General features: G+C 44.1%; 1 protein-coding gene across 1 annotated transcript in view; it reads right to left on the bottom strand.

The window, feature by feature from the left end:
• SPO11 (SPO11 initiator of meiotic double strand breaks) overlaps positions 1–20,739 on the bottom strand; it is a 60,873-nt gene that overhangs the window by 16,966 nt on the left and 23,168 nt on the right. The gene's annotated exons all lie outside the window — the stretch shown is intronic.

Genomic DNA, 20,739 nt, shown 5'->3' with positions numbered 1-20,739 from the left:
AAGTACTTCAGTATATAGTACAAGCAATTCAGTAATCACAAGTCCTAGTCTTCTAGGGGGCTAAATAAAAATGTAAGGAAAGGGTTAAAAGGGGTTTCAAGTATATAACAACATTGGTGGCAGTGGGGGGATAAACTGCTCCCCCCCTGCTACCCCTCCAGCCCCCCAGTGGTTGGTTTACACTCTGCCTGCAGCGGTCACGTGATTGTTTACCCACGTTACTGCTGCAGCCATTAGGAGACCCAAGACAGGACATCATCAATGACATCCCGTAAACAAGCTGGGGCTTCTGCATTAGTAACCCATGTGATATGTTTACATGACATCACTGAGCCAAAACACCTGGTGATGTTACACCTTAGATGTCATCGTGCCGGAGCACCACAATTGTGTATCGGCGCCATGGTAAATATAGTAAATGTATGGAGCACAGTTTTGGGCGGGGAGAGGGAGTAACTGTGACAAACCTCTTTGATAAAAACTTTAAAAATATAAAAAAATATTGAAAAAGTTATAAAACAACAACTCTCCCATTTTTCACATAACAAAATAAATAAAGAATCGGCCTCGCCTCATCTGTAAAAGGAACGTTTGTTAGAAGAACTACAACTCTCCAAACTTTAACATGGGTTTATATCCCCTCCCCCTCCCTTCCCTCCTGGGGGGTATAAACCCATGTTAAAGTTCGGAGAATTTTAGTTCTTATAGCAAATGTTACTAATCCAAAAAAGTTTTTTAAAAAACTTAAATTTATTTGCACTACAAAGTGCAATTTCTGTACATTTTGGTATATACAATGCTCCTCTTGAATTGCACCAGTCCCCTCGCATGATGAAGGCTGGAAGAAAAAACAATGCAATGCCAGAACTGCATTTTTCTGCTCACCCCGTCTGCTAAGAAAACTAAATAAAAAGTGATCAAAAAGTCATATTTACACTCAATTTGGTACCAATACAATCCACAGATTGCCCTGCGGAGGAGACGCCTCCGCAAAGCCCAATCAACAGAAAAACCTATATGTTATGGGGTCAGAAGACGGCGGTGGAAGCAATTCCTTTTTCTTAAAAAAAAGGTTTTTTTACTTTTTAAAGAATTAAAACATAAAAACACGATATAAATTTGGTATTGCTGTAATTTTACGGATACGCTGTGCAAAGTGAACCTGTTACTTTCATCCCACCGTTAAGGCCTCCTTCAACGTTTCTGTGGAGCCAACAATGTTTTTTGCGCGTGCATCAGTGTACCTACTGGAGTTTTTGCACCCGCAGGGCATGCTAATTTTCGCGTGACAAACAAAGATGCATCAATTTAAATAGCTAATTAGTCTAACGAGTTTCAGATGTTTTCTTTTTCCAGCTGTATTACGCAGCGTATCACGCATCTCCTAGCGCATTTGTGCACCCCCATTGACTTCTGTGGGGAACTGTGGTGGCAAAAGTGCAGTAAAACAGAGCAGGAGCAAACAAACGAAAGTGAGCAATAATCGTTACGTGTAGACGTGAAGCCGTCGTGCACTGTTCGTTCACTTCTCGTTGGTAGCGGAGTTTCAGCCTGCATAAGAATAGTCGCTAGCTTCTTCGCTCGTCATTAGGTTTAAACAGCAGTTGTTCAGTCGTTCAAACAACTTGAGGAGAGGGGTGATTGTTAGCCCCGCTAAACTTAAGCCAATCCACATACTGCCACAGCAGACAATGGCTTTTTCTTTGCACCAATTTAAAACCGCCCACCTAGAGCTTCTTCGCATATACAAACACCCGCCTGGACAAACAATCATCCACTTATCCTATCTATGTCCACGTTACATATAAACACTACCAAAGACCCAGCAAGTGGCGGAAGGGGCGAGGATTTCAAACTATTATCTTTACATGTAAACACTGATCATTTGAAAGCAAAAAAAAGTCGCTAAGTTGTTCGTTCAAAAGATAATTATCGTTGAGTGTAAATGGGCCTTAAGTTAGCAGAAGACTCATGGGTTGTAGTAGACATGAAGATTAGTTAGCGTAAAATGTCTATTGATTTGTAATGAACTGGAAGTATTACGCAGCTGTAGTGATTTAACTCTATAGAGGCTAATGGCTGCATAATTTCATCATGGTAATTGCTGGACAATGGCATGGTGAAAGATGTGTGGTATAATGTTAGCCTAATACAAAGTTCCACAAGCAGCCTCTAAGAGTTAAAGTCACAATATTTTATGTATACCTGTATTCATCTTGGATGTTTCCCCAGCCCTGCCCCCACACAGAAACTTCTTAAATAACACTGAAACTTCTTAAACAATGACTGCTACGTACACTGAAATTCCTTTAGCTTGAATGCATGCTAAGAGGACAAAGTCCACACTGCACTGGACTTGAGAGAAAGGTGGGCAGGGGGGTGGGGAATTCTATACGACCCAGCGAATAAGAATATGTATATGTTACTGATGTAATTTGTTGCACGCCCATAAAGGGCAGGTATCATGTGTTCCAATAAAAACCTGAAGCTCTTGTAACTCGAGAGAGAGCTGGTTGAGAGCCAAGGCTGATGACTTGTGTCCGATTGGTTTCTTTCATTATGTGTGCACACTATACAATTAGGAAGCTACAGAATACCCTGAAACCTGCTGGAGGAAAATATGATCCAGATCAGGGTCTCCCTCTCCTGGACACGACCTCTGAGGGAAGCTATGGTACAGCGAGTACCCAGCCCTCTCCTTGGGCATCTATATTGTCCGACCCTGTATATGCCACTCAACGCCAATATGAGACAGCTGACTGTTTGCCTATGTCAACCTTTATGGAACACCTCTGCATCTAGTGAAGATTACCCCGCCTGAACACTGTGGGTTTCACATACAAACACTTGTACGGTATTGTAAGGATTGCGGTTTATTTCCCTCCTGCTGCTATCTGGTACATACTGTATAGCAGCAACGGCCTTGAACAATAAAGCAGGAGTCCAAACACTACTAGGCAATTCTTTTTGGGGGTCGGCGATCTCTTAGAAGCATGACCAGGAGGGCAGGTGTTCCCGTATCATGATGGACCATAAAGGCCGTCAATGCAGCATCTCTAATATATATATACCCAAATGGTGACAGATAAAGCATTTATTACATTATGACCCTATTCCACAGAAAATCACGGTTTGTGACCTAGACCCTGTCATGTCCCATCCCCAAGGATCGTAAGGGACCCAGGGTGGGACCACACTATAGAGACAGACTGTTGAAACCTTTAACGGGCCTTTGTGACTCTTGGGGCTTCCTGCACCCGGATGGCAGAGAACTTCTGATCACGCTCCACTCTGTTTAATTTAAAGCTAGATACCCTAAGGGGGCGGATTTCCTCTGGTGCTTTCCTACCTTACTGGTCAGGGATGGAAACGTTTCTGAGAACTTGAGGCAGTGGAGGACAGAAGTTGATTATTTTAATAAAGCACACAAGGATAATGCTCCACTGTAAAGGGAGGCAGCGAGGACCGCATTATGGGGCAAACTGTTGGGCTACGTGTCCATTCTGTTTTTCAACTACATTTAATGCTACTAGTACTAAACTGCAAGAGGCATAAACTAGTACTAACTGCAAAAGAAATAAACTAGTACTAAACAGTGAGAGGCATAAACTAGTACTAAACTGCAAGAGGCATAAACTAGTACTAAACTGCAAGAGACATAAACTAGTACTAAACAGCGAGAGGCATAAACTAGTACTAAACAGCGAGAGGCATAAACTAGTACTAAACAGTGAGAGGCATAAACTAGTACTAAACAGCGAGAGGCATAAACTAGTACTAAACAGCGAGAGGCATAAACTAGTACTAAACAGCGAGAGGCATAAACTAGTACTAAACAGCGAGAGGCATAAACTAGTACTAAACAGCGAGAGGCATAAACTAGTACTAAACAGCGAGAGGCATAAACTAGTACTAAACAGCGAGAGGCATAAACTAGTACTAAACAGCGAGAGGCATAAACTAGTACTAAACAGCGAGAGGCATAAACTAGTACTAAACAGCGAGAGGCATAAACTAGTACTAAACTCAGAGAGGCATAAACTACCACTAAACTGCAAGAGACAAACTAGTACTAAACAGCAAGAGACATAAACTAGTACTAAACTGCAAGAGGCATAAACTAGTGCTAAACTGCAAGAGGCATAAACTAGTACTAAACTGCAAGAGGCATAAACTAGTACTAAACAGCGAGAGGCATAAACTAGTACTAAACAGCGAGAGGCATAAACTAGTACTAAACCGCGAGAGGCATAAACTAGTACTAAACCGCGAGAGGCATAAACTAGTACTAAACCGCGAGAGGCATAAACTAGTACTAAACCGCAAGAGGCATAAACTAGTACTAAACCGCAAGAGGCATAAACTAGTACTAAACTGCGAGAGGCATAAACTAGTACTAAACTGCGAGAGGCATAAACTAGTACTAAACTGCGAGAGGCATAAACTAGTACTAAACTGCAAGAGGCATAAACTAGTACTAAACTGCAAGAGGCATAAACTAGTACTAAACTGCGAGAGGCATAAACTAGTACTAAACTGCGAGAGGCATAAACTAGTACTAAACTGCAAGAGGCATAAACTAGTACTAAACTGCGAGAGGCATAAACTAGTACTAAACTGCAAGAGGCATAAACTAGTACTAAACTGCAAGAGGCATAAACTAGTACTAAACTGCGAGAGGCATAAACTAGTACTAAACTGCGAGAGGCATAAACTAGTACTAAACTGCGAGAGGCATAAACTAGTACTAAACTGCGAGAGGCATAAACTTGTACTAAACTGCGAGAGGCATAAACTAGTACTAAACTGCGAGAGGCATAAACTAGTGCTAAACTGCGAGAGGCATAAACTAGTACTAAACTGCGAGAGGCATAAACTAGTACTAAACTGCGAGAGGCATAAACTTGTACTAAACTGCGAGAGGCATAAACTAGTACTAAACTGCGAGAGGCATAAACTAGTGCTAAACTGCGAGAGGCATAAACTAGTGCTAAACAGCGAGAGGCATAAACTAGTACTAAACTGCGAGAGGCATAAACTAGTACTAAACTGTGAGAGACATAAACTAGTACTAAACAGCGAGAGGCATAAACTAGTACTAAACTCAGAGAGGCATAAACTACCACTAAACTGCAAGAGACAAACTAGTACTAAACAGCAAGAGACATAAACTAGTACTAAACTGCAAGAGGCATAAACTAGTGCTAAACTGCAAGAGGCATAAACTAGTACTAAACTGCAAGAGGCATAAACTAGTACTAAACAGCGAGAGGCATAAACTAGTACTAAACAGCGAGAGGCATAAACTAGTACTAAACCGCGAGAGGCATAAACTAGTACTAAACCGCAAGAGGCATAAACTAGTACTAAACCGCAAGAGGCATAAACTAGTACTAAACTGCGAGAGGCATAAACTAGTACTAAACTGCGAGAGGCATAAACTAGTACTAAACTGCGAGAGGCATAAACTAGTACTAAACCGCGAGAGGCATAAACTAGTACTAAACCGCAAGAGGCATAAACTAGTACTAAACCGCAAGAGGCATAAACTAGTACTAAACTGCGAGAGGCATAAACTAGTACTAAACTGCGAGAGGCATAAACTAGTAGTAAACTGCGAGAGGCATAAACTAGTAGTAAACTGCGAGAGGCATAAACTAGTACTAAACAGCGAGAGGCATAAACTAGTACTAAACCGCAAGAGGCATAAACTAGTACTAAACCGCAAGAGGCATAAACTAGTACTAAACTGCGAGAGGCATAAACTAGTACTAAACTGCGAGAGGCATAAACTAGTACTAAACTGCGAGAGGCATAAACTAGTACTAAACTGCGAGAGGCATAAACTAGTACTAAACTGCGAGAGGCATAAACTAGTACTAAACCGCGAGAGGCATAAACTAGTGCTAAACCGCAAGAGGCATAAACTAGTACTAAACCGCAAGAGGCATAAACTAGTACTAAACTGCGAGAGGCATAAACTAGTACTAAACTGCGAGAGGCATAAACTAGTAGTAAACTGCGAGAGGCATAAACTAGTAGTAAACTGCGAGAGGCATAAACTAGTAGTAAACTGCGAGAGGCATAAACTAGTAGTAAACTGCGAGAGGGATAAACTAGTACTAAACTGCGAGAGGCATAAACTAGTACTAAACTCCGAGAGGCATAAACTACCACTAAACTGCGAGAGACAAACTAGTACTAAACTGCAAGAGACATAAACTAGTACTAAACTGCAAGAGGCATAAACTAGTGCTAAACTACAAGAGGCATAAACTAGTAGTAAACTGCGAGAGGCATAAACTAGTAGTAAACTGCGAGAGGCATAAACTAGTAGTAAACTGCAAGAGGCATAAACTAGTAGTAAACTGCGAGAGGCATAAACTAGTAGTAAACTGCAAGAGGCATAAACTAGTAGTAAACTGCGAGAGGCATAAACTAGTACTAAACTGCGAGAGGCATAAACTAGTAGTAAACTGCGAGAGGCATAAACTAGTACTAAACTGCGAGAGACATAAACTAGTACTAAACTGCGAGAGACATAAACTAGTACTGAACTGCGAGAGGCATAAACTAGTACTAAACAGTGAAAGGCATAAACTAGTACTAAACAGTGAGAGGCATAAACTAGTACTAAACTGCGAGAGGCATAAACTAGTACTAAACTGCGAGAGGCATAAACTAGTACTAAACTGCAAGAGGCATAAACTAGTACTGAACTGCGAGAGGCATAAACTAGTACTGAACTGCGAGAGGCATAAACTAGTACTAAACAGTGAAAGGCATAAACTAGTACTAAACAGTGAGAGGCATAAACTAGTACTAAACTGCGAGAGGCATAAACTAGTACTAAACTGCGAGAGGCATAAACTAGTACTAAACTGCAAGAGGCATAAACTAGTACTAAACTGCGAGAGGCATAAACTAGTACTAAACAGTGAGAGGCATAAACTAGTACTAAACAGTGAGAGGCATAAACTAGTACTAAACAGCGAGAGGCATAAACTAGTACTAAACAGTGAGAGGCATAAACTAGTACTAAACTGTGAGAGGCATAAACTAGTACTAAACAGTGAGAGGCATAAACTGGTACTAAACAGTGAGAGGCATAAACTGGTACTAAACAGTGAGAGGCATAAACTAGTACTAAACAGTGAGGGGCATAAACTAGTACTAAACTGCGAGGGGCATAAACTAGTACTAAACTGCGAGGGGCATAAACTAGTACTAAACTGCGAGAGGCATAAACTAGTACTAAACAGTGAGGGGCATAAACTAGTACTAAACAGTGAGAGGCATAAACTAGTACTAAACAGTGAGAGGCATAGACTAGTACTAAACAGTGAGGGGCATAAACTAGTACTAAACTGCGAGAGGCATAAACTAGTACTAAACAGTGAGGGGCATAAACTAGTACTAAACAGTGAGAGGCATAAACTAGTACTAAACTGCAAGAGGCATAGACTAGTACTAAACAGTGAGGGGCATAAACTAGTACTAAACTGCGAGAGGCATAAACTAGTACTAAACAGTGAGGGGCATAAACTAGTACTAAACTGCGAAAGGCATAACCTAGTACTAAACAGTGAGAGGTATAAACTAGTAGTAAACTGCGAGAGGCATAAACTAGTAGTAAACTGCGAGAGACAAACTAGTACTAAACAGTGAGAGGCATAAACTAGTACTAAACTGCGAGAGGCATAAACTAGTACTAAACAGTGAGAGGCATAAACTAGTACTAAACTGCGAGAGGCATAAACTAGTACTAAACTGCGAGAGGCATAAACTAGTACTAAACAGTGAGAGGCATAAACTAGTGCTAAACTGCGAGAGGCATAAACTAGTACTAAACTACGAGAGGCATAAACTAGTACTAAACTGCGAGAGGCATAAACTAGTACTAAACAGTGAGAGGCATAAACTAGTACTAAACAGTGAGAGGCATAAACTAGTACTAAACTGCGAGAGGCATAAACTAGTACTAAACTGCGAGAGGCATAAACTAGTACTAAACTGCGAGAGGCATATAGCGCCTTCTTGGCATCCCCTCCTACTGAAAAAAGAGAAACGTTGTGGTAGGCAAAAACTGAAATTTGATTTATGACTAGATAGGAAAGAGAAATCCCACAAGGCATAGTATCAGACGGACCTGTTTAGTTTGGGGGAAACCGCAGGATGACTTCTGGCAAGGCTAGCTAGAGGGCGCTATTCACCTCTTTGCATATCATCCTTGAAGTATAATAATAGTACTCACACACACAAATCAATACTGTATCAAAAAAACTCTGCCCTTCACCAAGTCCCAACACTAACCTCTGGTAACGGGCACTAGTTTTTGGATTCTGTATTCTTACCGAGTCTTCTACCCTTCAAAAGAGATTTTTTAAAACAGAGACATTTCAGAGGAGGACGTTACCCGAGCTATAAAATGTCTTACATAACGGTTTGGCCCCAGGCCCGATGGGTACCCGGGGAATTCTAGAAGGCACTAACCAAGCAGATCTACACGCTTTTGACAAGTTATTCCAATACAGCGGTTCTCAAACTGGGCTCCGTGAGCGACAGTCAGGGGCCTGCATTAAAGGCCATTTAGTTGTAGCAAAGTCCAAGCAGAAAAGTCCAAGCGACCTTCGATAGTGTGTGGCACCAGCCAGGAATAAGTCCTATATTGATAGGATTTTGATAATGTGCGATGCATAAAATGGCATTTCGTGGCTCCTTCAGAACGTTGCTAGGTGGCTTCTATAGAAACCCTGTTTCACGGATCCACACCCTTGGGTTCTTGTCTGACCCTTCCTTGCTTTTCATGAGCACCAGACAGGGTTGTCCCGCGTCACCCTTATTTGATGTATCTCCAGAACCTTTAGTGCGTTACCTTGAAGGTTTCACCACATTTTAGGGGATATAGATAGGTAATTGTGAAGTTAAACTAACTTTTTTTGCTAAGCGAAGTTAAAACCGCCAATATCGGCCACTGAGGACTTTGAGGCTTTTTCAGGATATCGAATTAACCAAACAAAGAGAAATTATGGAAATCGGATGGCCATGCTCAGCAGGTTTTTGGGCTTCTTTGGGATCGAAGGAATGGTAAAACCTTCATCACATATCCTGGCATAAAAATCAGTAAAGAACCCGGCTCCTTGTGCTCACTAAACTACCCCCGCTGTTTGCCAGACTCTTGGTGGAGTTGAGGAGGTGGGCGCACCTCTCCATATTGTTGCTAGACAAATGTCATCTCATCAAGATGATGAGTTCTTCCAAGTTGCTGTATCTGATGCAGACCATTCCAGTCTTGATCCAGCATGCGGATGTCTTCCGTATCAACTCCGCCTTTGTCAAGTTTCTTTGGGACGGAAAGCGCACACATATCTCTTTACAGAAGCTGATGCTAGGTAAGTTAGAAGGTGGGGTACAGTTTCCCAATAGAAGGAGTTACATTTCTTGTTTAGGGCGCCATGTTATTGACTGGTTACAAGGTACAGACATCTTTTCAAATAGGCTAATTGAATCTAACCTGGTCTCCCCATGGTGCCTTAGAGCTTGCCTGCACCCCCGACTGATCAGTGTTAGGTCTGCTACCTGTGTCTACCCCCCTCTTGCTATTCCAGGCAGACATTGCCCTGCTTCTTCTGTTTGAATGTACTCTTTGATCTATTTTCTACTAGCAATGAGGGAGTTAACCCCTCAGTGCTCACAGCCCAGCTGCAGCTGAAACAGCAATTACCCTTCTATTTAAGTGAGCTGACGACCCTCCCTCTTTGCCTCAGAATTTATGTGTGTTTGCTTCAGACACCCAGCACATCCAGGTCGCCTGTTTCAAGACTGTTCTGTCTTTTGAGATAGTATCTGTATCTGTTTTCTTTGTATGTTCTTTGCTCTAGGCTTTAGCTTGTGTGCGTCTGTCCTTTTCTCTCCAGTCTGTGCATTGTTCCCGTTTCTGTGGTAGTCAGTCCTGTTCTTTGCTTTGTGTACACTGTCCATGTTTCCTGTCAGGGATAGTCAACCCCAAGGTTCCAGCACATGGCCGTAATTATCAAGATGCCTACCCTGCTTATAGGCAGGGCTCTTCCTATCTTACTGCTTAGCTAAGGGCAAGTAACCCATCTAGGTTTTCCCTACTTTGATAATTCTGACCACTGGGGTCAGCTGCCAGCCATACCAGGTGTGGTCTAAAATCCAGGTTTGGTTGGTTAGTACAGTGGGTCCACCCCCCGAGCCCTAACAGTCAGATTACCACATGTAGTTAAACACTCTCCTGTTGAGAGTCACTAAGCTCAGCACGGATGCAGGGTGATGATAACCATGACTGTAGTTGATTGACAATTGCACTGACGAACAATGTGTACCATAAACGAAGTACGTAACCAGGAGTGAGGCACGTGCGACACCAGAGTACGACACTCTGCACGGCGACAGGAAACGTACATATGGTAGAAAATAGCCGCCACCACGCTATGCGGGACGGCAGCACCACTCAAGGGAGAGGGAAGGAAGCCTAACCCTAACCTAGCAGTGAGGGTGATGGGTCCCTGCCTAAAGCGAGGACATCGCCTTGATAAAAGGCGGCCCAGCGGTCTTCTTTCCGGGTCCTGATTGTCCCTTTAGGAATCCCTGGAGAGATGAACCGACATGCATAGCAAAAACAGAAATGAAAAGCAACAAAACAAACTGGAAAGGAACTAGCAGCTACTTATCTGCAAGTTGATAAACACCCAGCACAGCAGAGCTCCAAACTCCAAGCTCTTCACTATGGAACAGAATAAGCAGCACTGGTCACCAGGAGGGGTAAGAAAATATAGCCTCTCTGCCCCTGAACTCTAGCAGAATAGAAAACCACACCTCCACCCTACTCTCAGGCATTGCTGATCCAGCATGCATCCATGCAGCAAAGGCAGGCAGCACCAGCAGAACTCTGCACATGGTGCATTAACCCTTAACCTGCTTAATAAGACAACAGGTCTTTGGCCTGTGTTGGGGTCACCAGGCCGCGACATTCAGTTTTTTCAGATCTCACAAGCGCAGGAGCAGGCTGATAGAGCAAGGAAGCAGGTATCACAGAGGAAAATTCTTTAAAAGTCCCCCTGTTGCGGCAGGTTTTGTTTTTCATTCATGGAGATCTGGTTTATGCTAGTGCTGCTTTGAATTTCTCTAGCACTGTGGGCAGTGTCTATGGGAGTGTTCTGCTACCTTTTGCACCTGTTTAGTAATTAGGGAGGGCTTCAATTCCTGCCTTGGCTGTGGACCTGTGCTGATTATTCTCAGTCTTCATCTGATGGTTGTTGGAGTCAGAACTGGATCTTGGTGTCATGTGTTTCTTGCGCATTTCAAGCTAAGTACTGTGGTTACTGGTGGTAGTTGTATTCTTCCTTAGTTGTCTACTTCTGTCGCAGATAGGGATAGTGGCCAAGGATCGTGGGTCAGGTGCGTTCTTATCAGGACGGGACATCCGCTTTAGGCAGGTACAGTCTCTCATTCTGAGTCATATAGGGAAAGTTCCCTCTCCATCTGATATTCTACACATTTTCTGTGGTGGTTTAGGTTCTTTATTCCACTGTGAACATGCGGTTTCAGTACATCCTGGTCAGACATGACACCCCCTACGTGAAAGTCTCTGCTGTCTTCCCTACAGGGAGCAATTGGCCACAGGTTTCTAAGGTTTGAGGTCCAAAAAGTCTTCTCCAGATGGGAGATTACGTAGGACGTTGATATATTGAAAAAGATCTTACAGCGTTGGGCTAAAATTCGTACTTGTGTCATCAGTGAGCTTTAGAGGGAATTTTTTTTTAAAGATATGCACCGCGCCATTTATGGTTTTGATATTGTAGTTTTTCTGCTATTCCCAAATTGCATTGTACAATGCCCCAAATGTAAAGCACCTGCTGCGGACCTCACACATGGTATCTGGTCTTACGTGTTAGATGATACTGGGAGCACATTGTCCACTATGTGCAGTCCCATTGGAGGACTGCACTCCCCCATGGACATCCAGACTCTGGTTTTACATCACATACCGTCCCCTCATTCTGAACCTTCCTCCCAACAACACCCTCCACTTTTCATTCATATTGTTCTCCTTCTAGTCAAGAGTTCTCCCACAACATTGGCGCATATTAGAGGTGATTGCCCAACGTACATCTCTTCTGGGACCGGACGGATCGAGGCTGAAAGACACAAAGAAGGGAGGGCTGGAAAAACGGAAGATTGTTCTCCTTTCACATTTCGCAGAGAGATAATGCGGAAAATGTACCGCCTTTATATATACTGCAATATGTAATGGAAGATCACAAAGGCTCATTGGGTGGATAATGAGAACTCCCTACAACCCCTTTTGGGACTGAACTAGGTGGGGGCTCCTCTCAGGTGCTACAACTAGAATGGCTATGGTACACAATAAACTTGGGAATATCCTCTGTATCTGAATACTAATGAGGAATGTGGCCCCTAACAAGTACATCTGTATGGATGTTTATTAATGCCTGGGATCTTAGTCTCTCCACCGCCTTCCCCCTTTCTATTTTCCTTTGCAAGACAAATTCTGCTGTTCATTATGTTGCTGTACGGTTACTATCTCTTGTTTTAAACAACCTGTTACTCTACTTTCTTCTTTTTGTATGCAAAAAATCATAAAATACTCAAAACAGATGAAAAAATATATATAATATCTATCTATATATATATAAAAAACTTGTTGCACAAAAACAAGCCCTCATGGGGCTACAATGATGGAAAATGTAAAAAAGTTAAGGCTCTTGGAAGGCGGTGACGAAAATGAAGATGAAACATTGAAAAACATCTGGTATTGAAAGGGTTAAAGCGTGGGCCTCACTGAGATAAATGTATTGGTTTTATATATTCTGCACATCTTCCTCCATCACACGGTCTCAGAGTTTTACTTCCCCGCGCTGCAATCGGAGGAGCTGCTACACAACTTGGTGATGGGCCCGGTCCGCAGAACTTATATTCTAAGGCAGTGGTGGCGAACCTATGGCATGCGGAGCCCTCCCTGCTGGCACACTCCGCCATCGGCCGCTCACGTTAGTGAATACAAGCAGGGATGTTGCGGCTCTCCTGCCTGTATTCACTCAGCGGCGCTGATCCTGGCGCATACTGTGCCATCAGTGGGCAGCCAGGAGCCTCCTTCCCCCTCCCCTGACATGTTCTCCTAGGTTACACAAGAGCAGCAGGGGAGGAGGTGTCCGGCAGCAGACTGACGTCCGTGTGCACCTGGGATCAGCGTCAGCAGCAGCGGCAATTCCAAGAGGAGGAGGGGGTAGGTATATGTGTCTCAGGGGGGCACTCGTACTGCTAAGGCTGCTGTGGGGTGTGTGTGTGTCACCATTACTGCTGGGGCCACTGTGGGGGATGGTGTTTCCATTACTGCTGGTGCCACTGTGGGGGATGGTGTTACCATTACTGCTGGGGCCACTGTGGGGGGTGGTGTCACTATTACCGCTGGGACTGCTGTGGGGGAGTCACCATTACCGCTGGGGCCACTGTGTGTGTGTGTGTGTGTGTGTGTGTGGGGGGCACCATTATCGTGGGCAATTTCCGTGGCAAATTCCGCACTCAAAAAGCAGTCAAAATCTGCTCATTGCTCATTTTGAAACAGCCCTGTCCTTTTTAGAACGACGGGCAGGGGTGTAACTATAGAGGGTGCAGGGGATGGGGTTGCACCCGGGCCCAGGAGCCTTAGGGGGCCCATAAGGACTCTCTTCTCCATATAGGGAGCCCAGTGCTATAAATGCAGCATTATAGTTGGGGGCCCTGTTACAAGTTTTGCATCGGGGCCCGGGAGCTTCAAGTTACACCTCTGATGAGGGGGGTAATAATCATAGGTCATGATAAGCCCCGCCCCCTGACGTGTTGGCACTTTGCAATAAAGAAGTGGGTTTTGGTCTGCAGTTTGGGCACTCAGTCTCTCACAGCAGCCATCACTGTTCTAAGGCCTCCTGTCCACAGGTGATATTCACTGCGTTACCTGAATGCGTATTACGCAGTGAACGCTTTCAATAGGATAACTATGGAAAGCGCAACCCGATGTACACGAGCGGAAAATCACGTCCAAAAATCGTGGCATGCCGTGATTCTCCGCGATGAACCTATCATTAAAGGCGGCGGCTGCCGCAGCGGTATGTCTCACCGCCCATGGACAGGCGGCCTAAAGAGTTGAAGGCTATTAACTAATTATATCACCTTGTCTTAAAGGGATATTCTGGGACTTCTGTTTTTATTTTTACTATGACCAACAGGTCATCAATAGATAATGTGCGGGCACCCGCCGCTGATCAGCCGATTCTTGTTGCTGTTATGGTCAGTGCAGAAAGCAGAAAGCGCTGATCACAGTGCAGCAGCTCGGGTTGGATTTGCAGACACAACTCCCATTAAATTCAATGCCATAGCAACCCAGGCCAATCCACTATGGTCAACGCCTTCTACTACCTGCAGAGACTACAGAGGTAAGTGGGCCTACGAATCAACTGATCAGTGGAGATCCAAGTGGAGGGTCCCTGCCGATTGTCTATTGATGATGGGTCAGCAATCAATAGGAAATGTTTTGAAATGCCCCTTTAAAATACTCTACATGTTTTACTAGCAAATCAAGATTATAGCTCCTATAGCTGCTTGTTTTACTAGGTGAACACTAGAGGGAGCTCCAGGCATAGAAACAAACGATAATCCAGATTTTATACAGTGTAAGTACACATTGTTATACCCACCCCTCTCCTAGAAGTTGTCGGATGAGACTTTCTCTGATTACAATATCAGAGCAAAAGGAACATTTATTATGGAGAACTGCCTCCTTGTATGGAGGCTCTAGTACCCTGCTGTACCGCCTCTACCTTGGATACAAGATGTGACATGGGCAGGCATGGAGGCTCCAGTACCCTGCTGTACCGCCTCTAGCTTGGATACAAGATGTGACATGGGCAGGCATGGAGGCTCTAGTACCCTGTTGTACCCCCTCTAGCTTGGATACAAGATGTGACATGGGCAGGCATGGAGGCTCTAGTACCCTGTTGTACCGCCTCTAGCTTGGATACAAGATGTGATATGGGCGGGTATGGAGGCTCTAGTACCCTGTTGTACCGCCTCTAGCTTGGATACAAGATGTGACATGGGTAGGCATGGAGGCTCTAGTACCCTGTTGTACCGCCTCTAGCTTGGATACAAGATGTGACATGGGCAGGCATGGAGGCTCTAGTACCCTGTTGTACCCCCTCTAGCTTGGATACAAGATGTGACATGGGCAGGCATGGAGGCTCTAGTACCCTGTTGTACCGCCTCTAGCTTGGATACAAGATGTGACATGGGCAGGCATGGAGGCTCTAGTTCCCTGTTGTACCACCTCTAGCTTGGATACAAATGTGACATGGGCAGGCATGGAGGCTCTAGTACCCTGTTGTACCGCCTCTAGCTTGGATACAAGATGTGACATGGGTAGGCATGGAGGCTCTAGTACCTTGTTCTACAGCCTCTAGCTTGGATACATCATGTACATTTATGAGCTGGTCCAATCTGGGATCATTGCTTCAAAAGACAAAATCATACATATCGCCCCTCCTGTAAGGAACGGGTCCCATCAGTACAGACTGCTGCTTCCTGCAACAGTATGTAAATGGAAGGGAGATGTCTTTCCATGTGAGCTAAAACCTCCGTCTGCGGGTTACTTCTCATAGGGGATGACTTACAGAACATATGAGCTAGGGATAATGGATTCTACAGACAGGGTATTGGGGAAGGAATAGAATCTTTTTGTCTTTGCGGAGAGTGGTTGGCTGCCAGCGTGTCTCATCTGCAGGTAGAGGAATGCCACAGCCCTGCCTGACACAAAGATCACCATTTATTATCCAACCGCTTCATGGGATACTTTACAGCAAAAATATTAAGCTTAAAGCTCGAGTTCATCTCAAAACCACATTTCACAGTTTATATATCAATATTCTGCTGGTGGAGTCACTGTGTATATACATTACTTATCCTGTACTGATCCTGAGTTACATCCTGTATTATACCCCAGAGCTGCACTCACTATTCTGCTGGTGGAGTCACTGTGTACATACATTACTTATCCTGTACTGATCCTGAGTTACATCCTGTATTATACTCCAGAGCTGCACTCACTATTCTGCTGGTGGAGTCACTGTATACATACATTACTTATCCTGTACTGACCCTGAGTTACATCCTGTATTATACCCCAGAGCTGCACTCACTATTCTGCTGGTGGAGTCACTGTGTACATACATTACTTATCCTGTACTGACCCTGAGTTACATCCTGTATTATACTCCAGAGCTGCACTCACTATTCTGCTGGCGGAGTCACTGTATACATACATTACTTATCCTGTACTGATCCTGAGTCACATCCTGTATTATCCTCCAGAGCTGCACTCACTATTCTGCTGGTGGAGTCACTGTGTACATACATTACTTACCCTGTACTGATCCTGAGTCACATCCTGTATTATCCTCCAGAGCTGCACTCACTATTCTGCTGGTGGAGTCACTGTGTACATACATTACTTATCCTGTACTGATCCTGAGTTACATCCTGTATTATACTCCAGAGCTGCACTCACTATTCTGCTGGTGAAGTCACTGTGTACATACATTACTTATCCTGTACTGATCCTGAGTTACATCCTGTATTATACTCCAGAGCTGCACTCACTATTCTGCTGGTGAAGTCACTGTGTACATACATTACTTACCCTGTACTGATCCTGAGTCACATCCTGTATTATCCTCCAGAGCTGCACTCACTATTCTGCTGGTGGAGTCACTGTGTACATACATTACGTATACTGTACTGCTCCTGAGTTACATCCTGTATTATACTCCAGAGCTGCACTCACTATTCTGCTGGTGAAGTCACTGTGTACATACATTACTTATCCTGTACTGATCCTGAGTTACATCCTGTATTATACTCCAGAGCTGCACTCACTATTCTGCTGGTGAAGTCACTGTGTACATACATTACTTATCCTGTACTGATCCTGAGTTACATCCTGTATTATACTCCAGAGCTGCACTCACTATTCTGCAGGTAGAGTCACTGTGTACATACATTACTTATCCTGTACTGATCCTGAGTTACATCCTGTATTATACTCCAGAGCTGCACTCACTATTCTGCAGGTAGAGACACTGTGTACATACATTACTTATCCTGTACTGACCCTGAGTTACATCCTGTATTATACTCCAGAGCTGCACTCACTATTCTGCTGGTGGAGTCACTGTGTACATACATTACTTATTCACTTTTGCATAGAGTGTTCAGAGAGCACAGATTAGTTGCACAAGTCCTTGCTCTGCTTTCCTCTGACAGGTCACATTGTACCTCACATTCTATATGTTATATATTTGCTTCCCTTCATGTAAAAACTAAAAGAAAATAATATGAACCCTCCTAAGTGTTCAGGGTGTAATAAATAGTGGAGAAGGAGTCTGACATGCCTCCATATATCTGCCAAGAAGCACTTTGCCATTAGGAGCCGTCGGCAGAAGGGTTGTGTTGGCCTGGTTACATCTCTTCTCTGGCTGGTAATCCTCCCTGGGCTCGTCAATGGAAAGGATAAATGAAGACATTGCGTGCCATTGATAAATGTTTGTCTAATCTCTTTAGGATGAATGCGGTTGAATTCCATTAGCATTACCAGGCGGTGTGGGTTTTATGTGCACAATCATATTTTAATGGACTTAAGTGAATAAGGAAGAAATATAGCAGCAAAGCGTCATTCTACCTGGAGGAAAGTCTATCTGACACACAAGAGGCTGCTTGGCCTGTACGACATGGCAAAGGAGTGCAACCACAACCGGGTGTGAAGCGTTAAGGTATGTCCGCAAGGCAGAATCAGGGGCGGATTTTTATGTGCAGATTTTGCCTCTAAAAAGCAATTCATCGTGGAATCTGCATCAAGAAGTGATACACTGTGCTGACAGAAGTACTGGGACGCACATGGAAGTTGATGAAATTTGATTTTAGCCATATTTTCCATCCGTTATTGGACCACCTTTGGCCTCGGTGACTGCAGTAACCCTCCCCGGCCACTTTCCACCAAATTTCCATAGAGGTGTGGAGGGGTTTGCCTCCATTCCTGGAGGAGAGTTTCAGATAGTGATGCGGGAAATGAACGGCGTGAACGGATACGGTGTTCTAGTTCGTCTTGCTCAATGGGATTGAGGTCCGGACTTTGGGTTGGCCAATGAAGTTTGCAGACATTCTGTTTCTCCACACTGCGTGCCGTATGACGTGGCGCTCAGTTATGTTGGTGGAGACACTGAGCTGTACCAGAGTATTACCACAGAGGAGGTGATGCCACATTGTTCGTAAAGTCTCTGCAACCATTGGTGTTCAAGGTGGACTTCACTGTAAGCAATGGCCCTAGTCCTTCCAGCAGAAACCCCTCCACACCATAACAGAACCTCTGCTTAACTTCACTGTTGGGATGATAGTCACGTAGAAACCGCTAGCCTGACAACCGCCACACCCAAGTACCGCCATCTGATCAGAAGATAGTGTAGTGCGATTCAGCCATCCACAACAACTGCTTCCAAGAACGAAGCTCTAAATTAGCATCCTAGAATGGTAGAGTTGGAAGGGACCTCCAGGGTCATCGGGTCCAACCCCCTGCTCAGTGCAGGATCACTAACTCATCCCAGACAGATGTCTGTCCAGCCTTTGTTTGAACACTTCCATTGAAGGAGAACTCACCACCTCCTGTGGTAACCTGTTCCAATCATTGATCCCCCTCACTGTCTAATATCAAATCTGTGTCTCCTCCCTTTCAGTTTCATCCCATTGCTTCTAGTCTTTCCTTGTGCAGATGAGAATGCTTACAGTTAGGGCCTGTCCTGGTACATTCACATACGTATGCGAGAAACATACATATAAAAAAAAACATGTAAAAAGGTACGCATTTTAAACATACATTTACATTCTTAAAATCATATGCGTGGTTTACGTTTGGACCCTTTTTTTTTATAAGAAAAGGTAAACTTTCACTGTAAACTCTTTTTGTAGTTCATGTAAGGTAAGTGCATGGAAACGTACAGCCGTACCGTTCCACATGTTTTCCGTTGCCTGCAATGTAAAAAAGAAGTATATGTTTCCATACATTTTTTGTGGGCTAGAGCAGCGCAGCAGGCTCGGGGCTTCAATCCCACAAAAAGAAAAAGAACAGAAACGTGCGCCCTCCTAAATGTAGTCAAACGTATGTATTAACTACATTTAACCCCCTCTAGTCCATGGGGCCGGTGAACATTATGTTTTCATCTGTTTTTGGAAGAAAAGCCTGTACATTTTACAGATAACCATATGAGTGCGGATGGCCCTCAGTGAAAACAGTGATTCCTGCTTCCGTCCAGAGACTGTCTCTATGCTCTCACGCCTGCATCGGCCTCAGTTAGAGGGTTTACATTAATCTGCTCCGTTTTTGGAGAACAGAAACTAAAATAAAATGGATCAGTTTTTGTTTTTTACCTTATTAATTTGCTTCCATCCTGTAAGGTTTTGGTTTTTTTATGGGAAAAAAATCCCACTGCAGACTGCACTACTTTCATGCCCCCCCAAAATGGAAAACTAACAGGATGGAAGCAAATGAAAGCCTTTCCATTTCCTTGAAACCTCACTGAATCAGTGGGGAGATGGCAGATCCATTTTTTTTTTAATTTCAGTTTCTCTTCTTCAGAAATGGAGCAGATTAATGGAAACCCTGAAACCGAGTCCCAACGCAGGTGAAAGCATGAAAGCGGATTTCTGCACGCAAATCGCAGAAAACAGAACCCATTGATTTCAATGAGTTCGTTCACATGCGCAAACATCTGTGCAAAAAATGCGCAGCATGTTCTATTTTCCTGCACATTTGCAGAGGAAAGATAACATTTTGAGGTCATGAAACCAGTTATCATCCTAATGTTTTTTTGCGTGTGCAAAAAGTACAGTTAAATACACAGATGCACGCACAAATACGCAACGCCCATTTCCCAAAAACACGGTGCAAATACGCACTTGTGTGAATCTGTCCTCATACTTATCACAACAGAGGTTTTGTTACCTCGTATCCACTGTAATCCTCTGGGCCCCAGATTGATACATTTTACCTGCACTAATACTTTGTAGCAACGTGAAAGATTCATGCTGCTGAGGTTTGTAATGTGTGCCAGAATGTGTAGACTGAGGGTCCGGCCACCGGTCCGCTGCACCATCCGCTTCAGTGTATCCTGGCCTGACCACACTCCCGAGTTCAGGTCCAGAAACCAGCGGTCAGGCCGGGACACACTGCTGCACTCCTTACATGGAACGGATGGTGCAAAAGAACGCGTGGCCGGACCCTGAGGGACCTTTCACACATGTGGACTATTGCTGCAGAATTCACCTGAAGAGCTAAAACAGAGGGACGCATGCGCAAATACGCTCACCGCAACGGAATAGATTTGTGGATGAACCAGGGTTGTCCGCAGGGTCACACCCTCCTCCTTGACTTTTTTTTAACCTGACAGACTTCTAAAAAGAGCAGGTCCTATCTTTTCTCACGTACAGGAATTGAGCGCGAGAAACACGCTCATGAGAACCCATTGAAATCAATGGGTGTTTTTCATCAGTTTTGCGAGCGTGAGTTTCATGGATGCAAACAGATTCGTTTGTCTAAGCCCAAAGGCACAGCCCAATCTGCTGCTGTGGATTTCGGCTCCATAGTTGGGATGTAGACATGTGGATTTTGGTGGTCTT

Source organism: Eleutherodactylus coqui, chromosome 13, assembly GCF_035609145.1.
Source record: "Eleutherodactylus coqui strain aEleCoq1 chromosome 13, aEleCoq1.hap1, whole genome shotgun sequence".
Classification (NCBI taxonomy): domain Eukaryota; kingdom Metazoa; phylum Chordata; class Amphibia; order Anura; family Eleutherodactylidae; genus Eleutherodactylus; species Eleutherodactylus coqui.
Note: the sequence above shows the minus strand (reverse complement) of the source record. Positions and strands in the feature narration are given on the sequence as shown.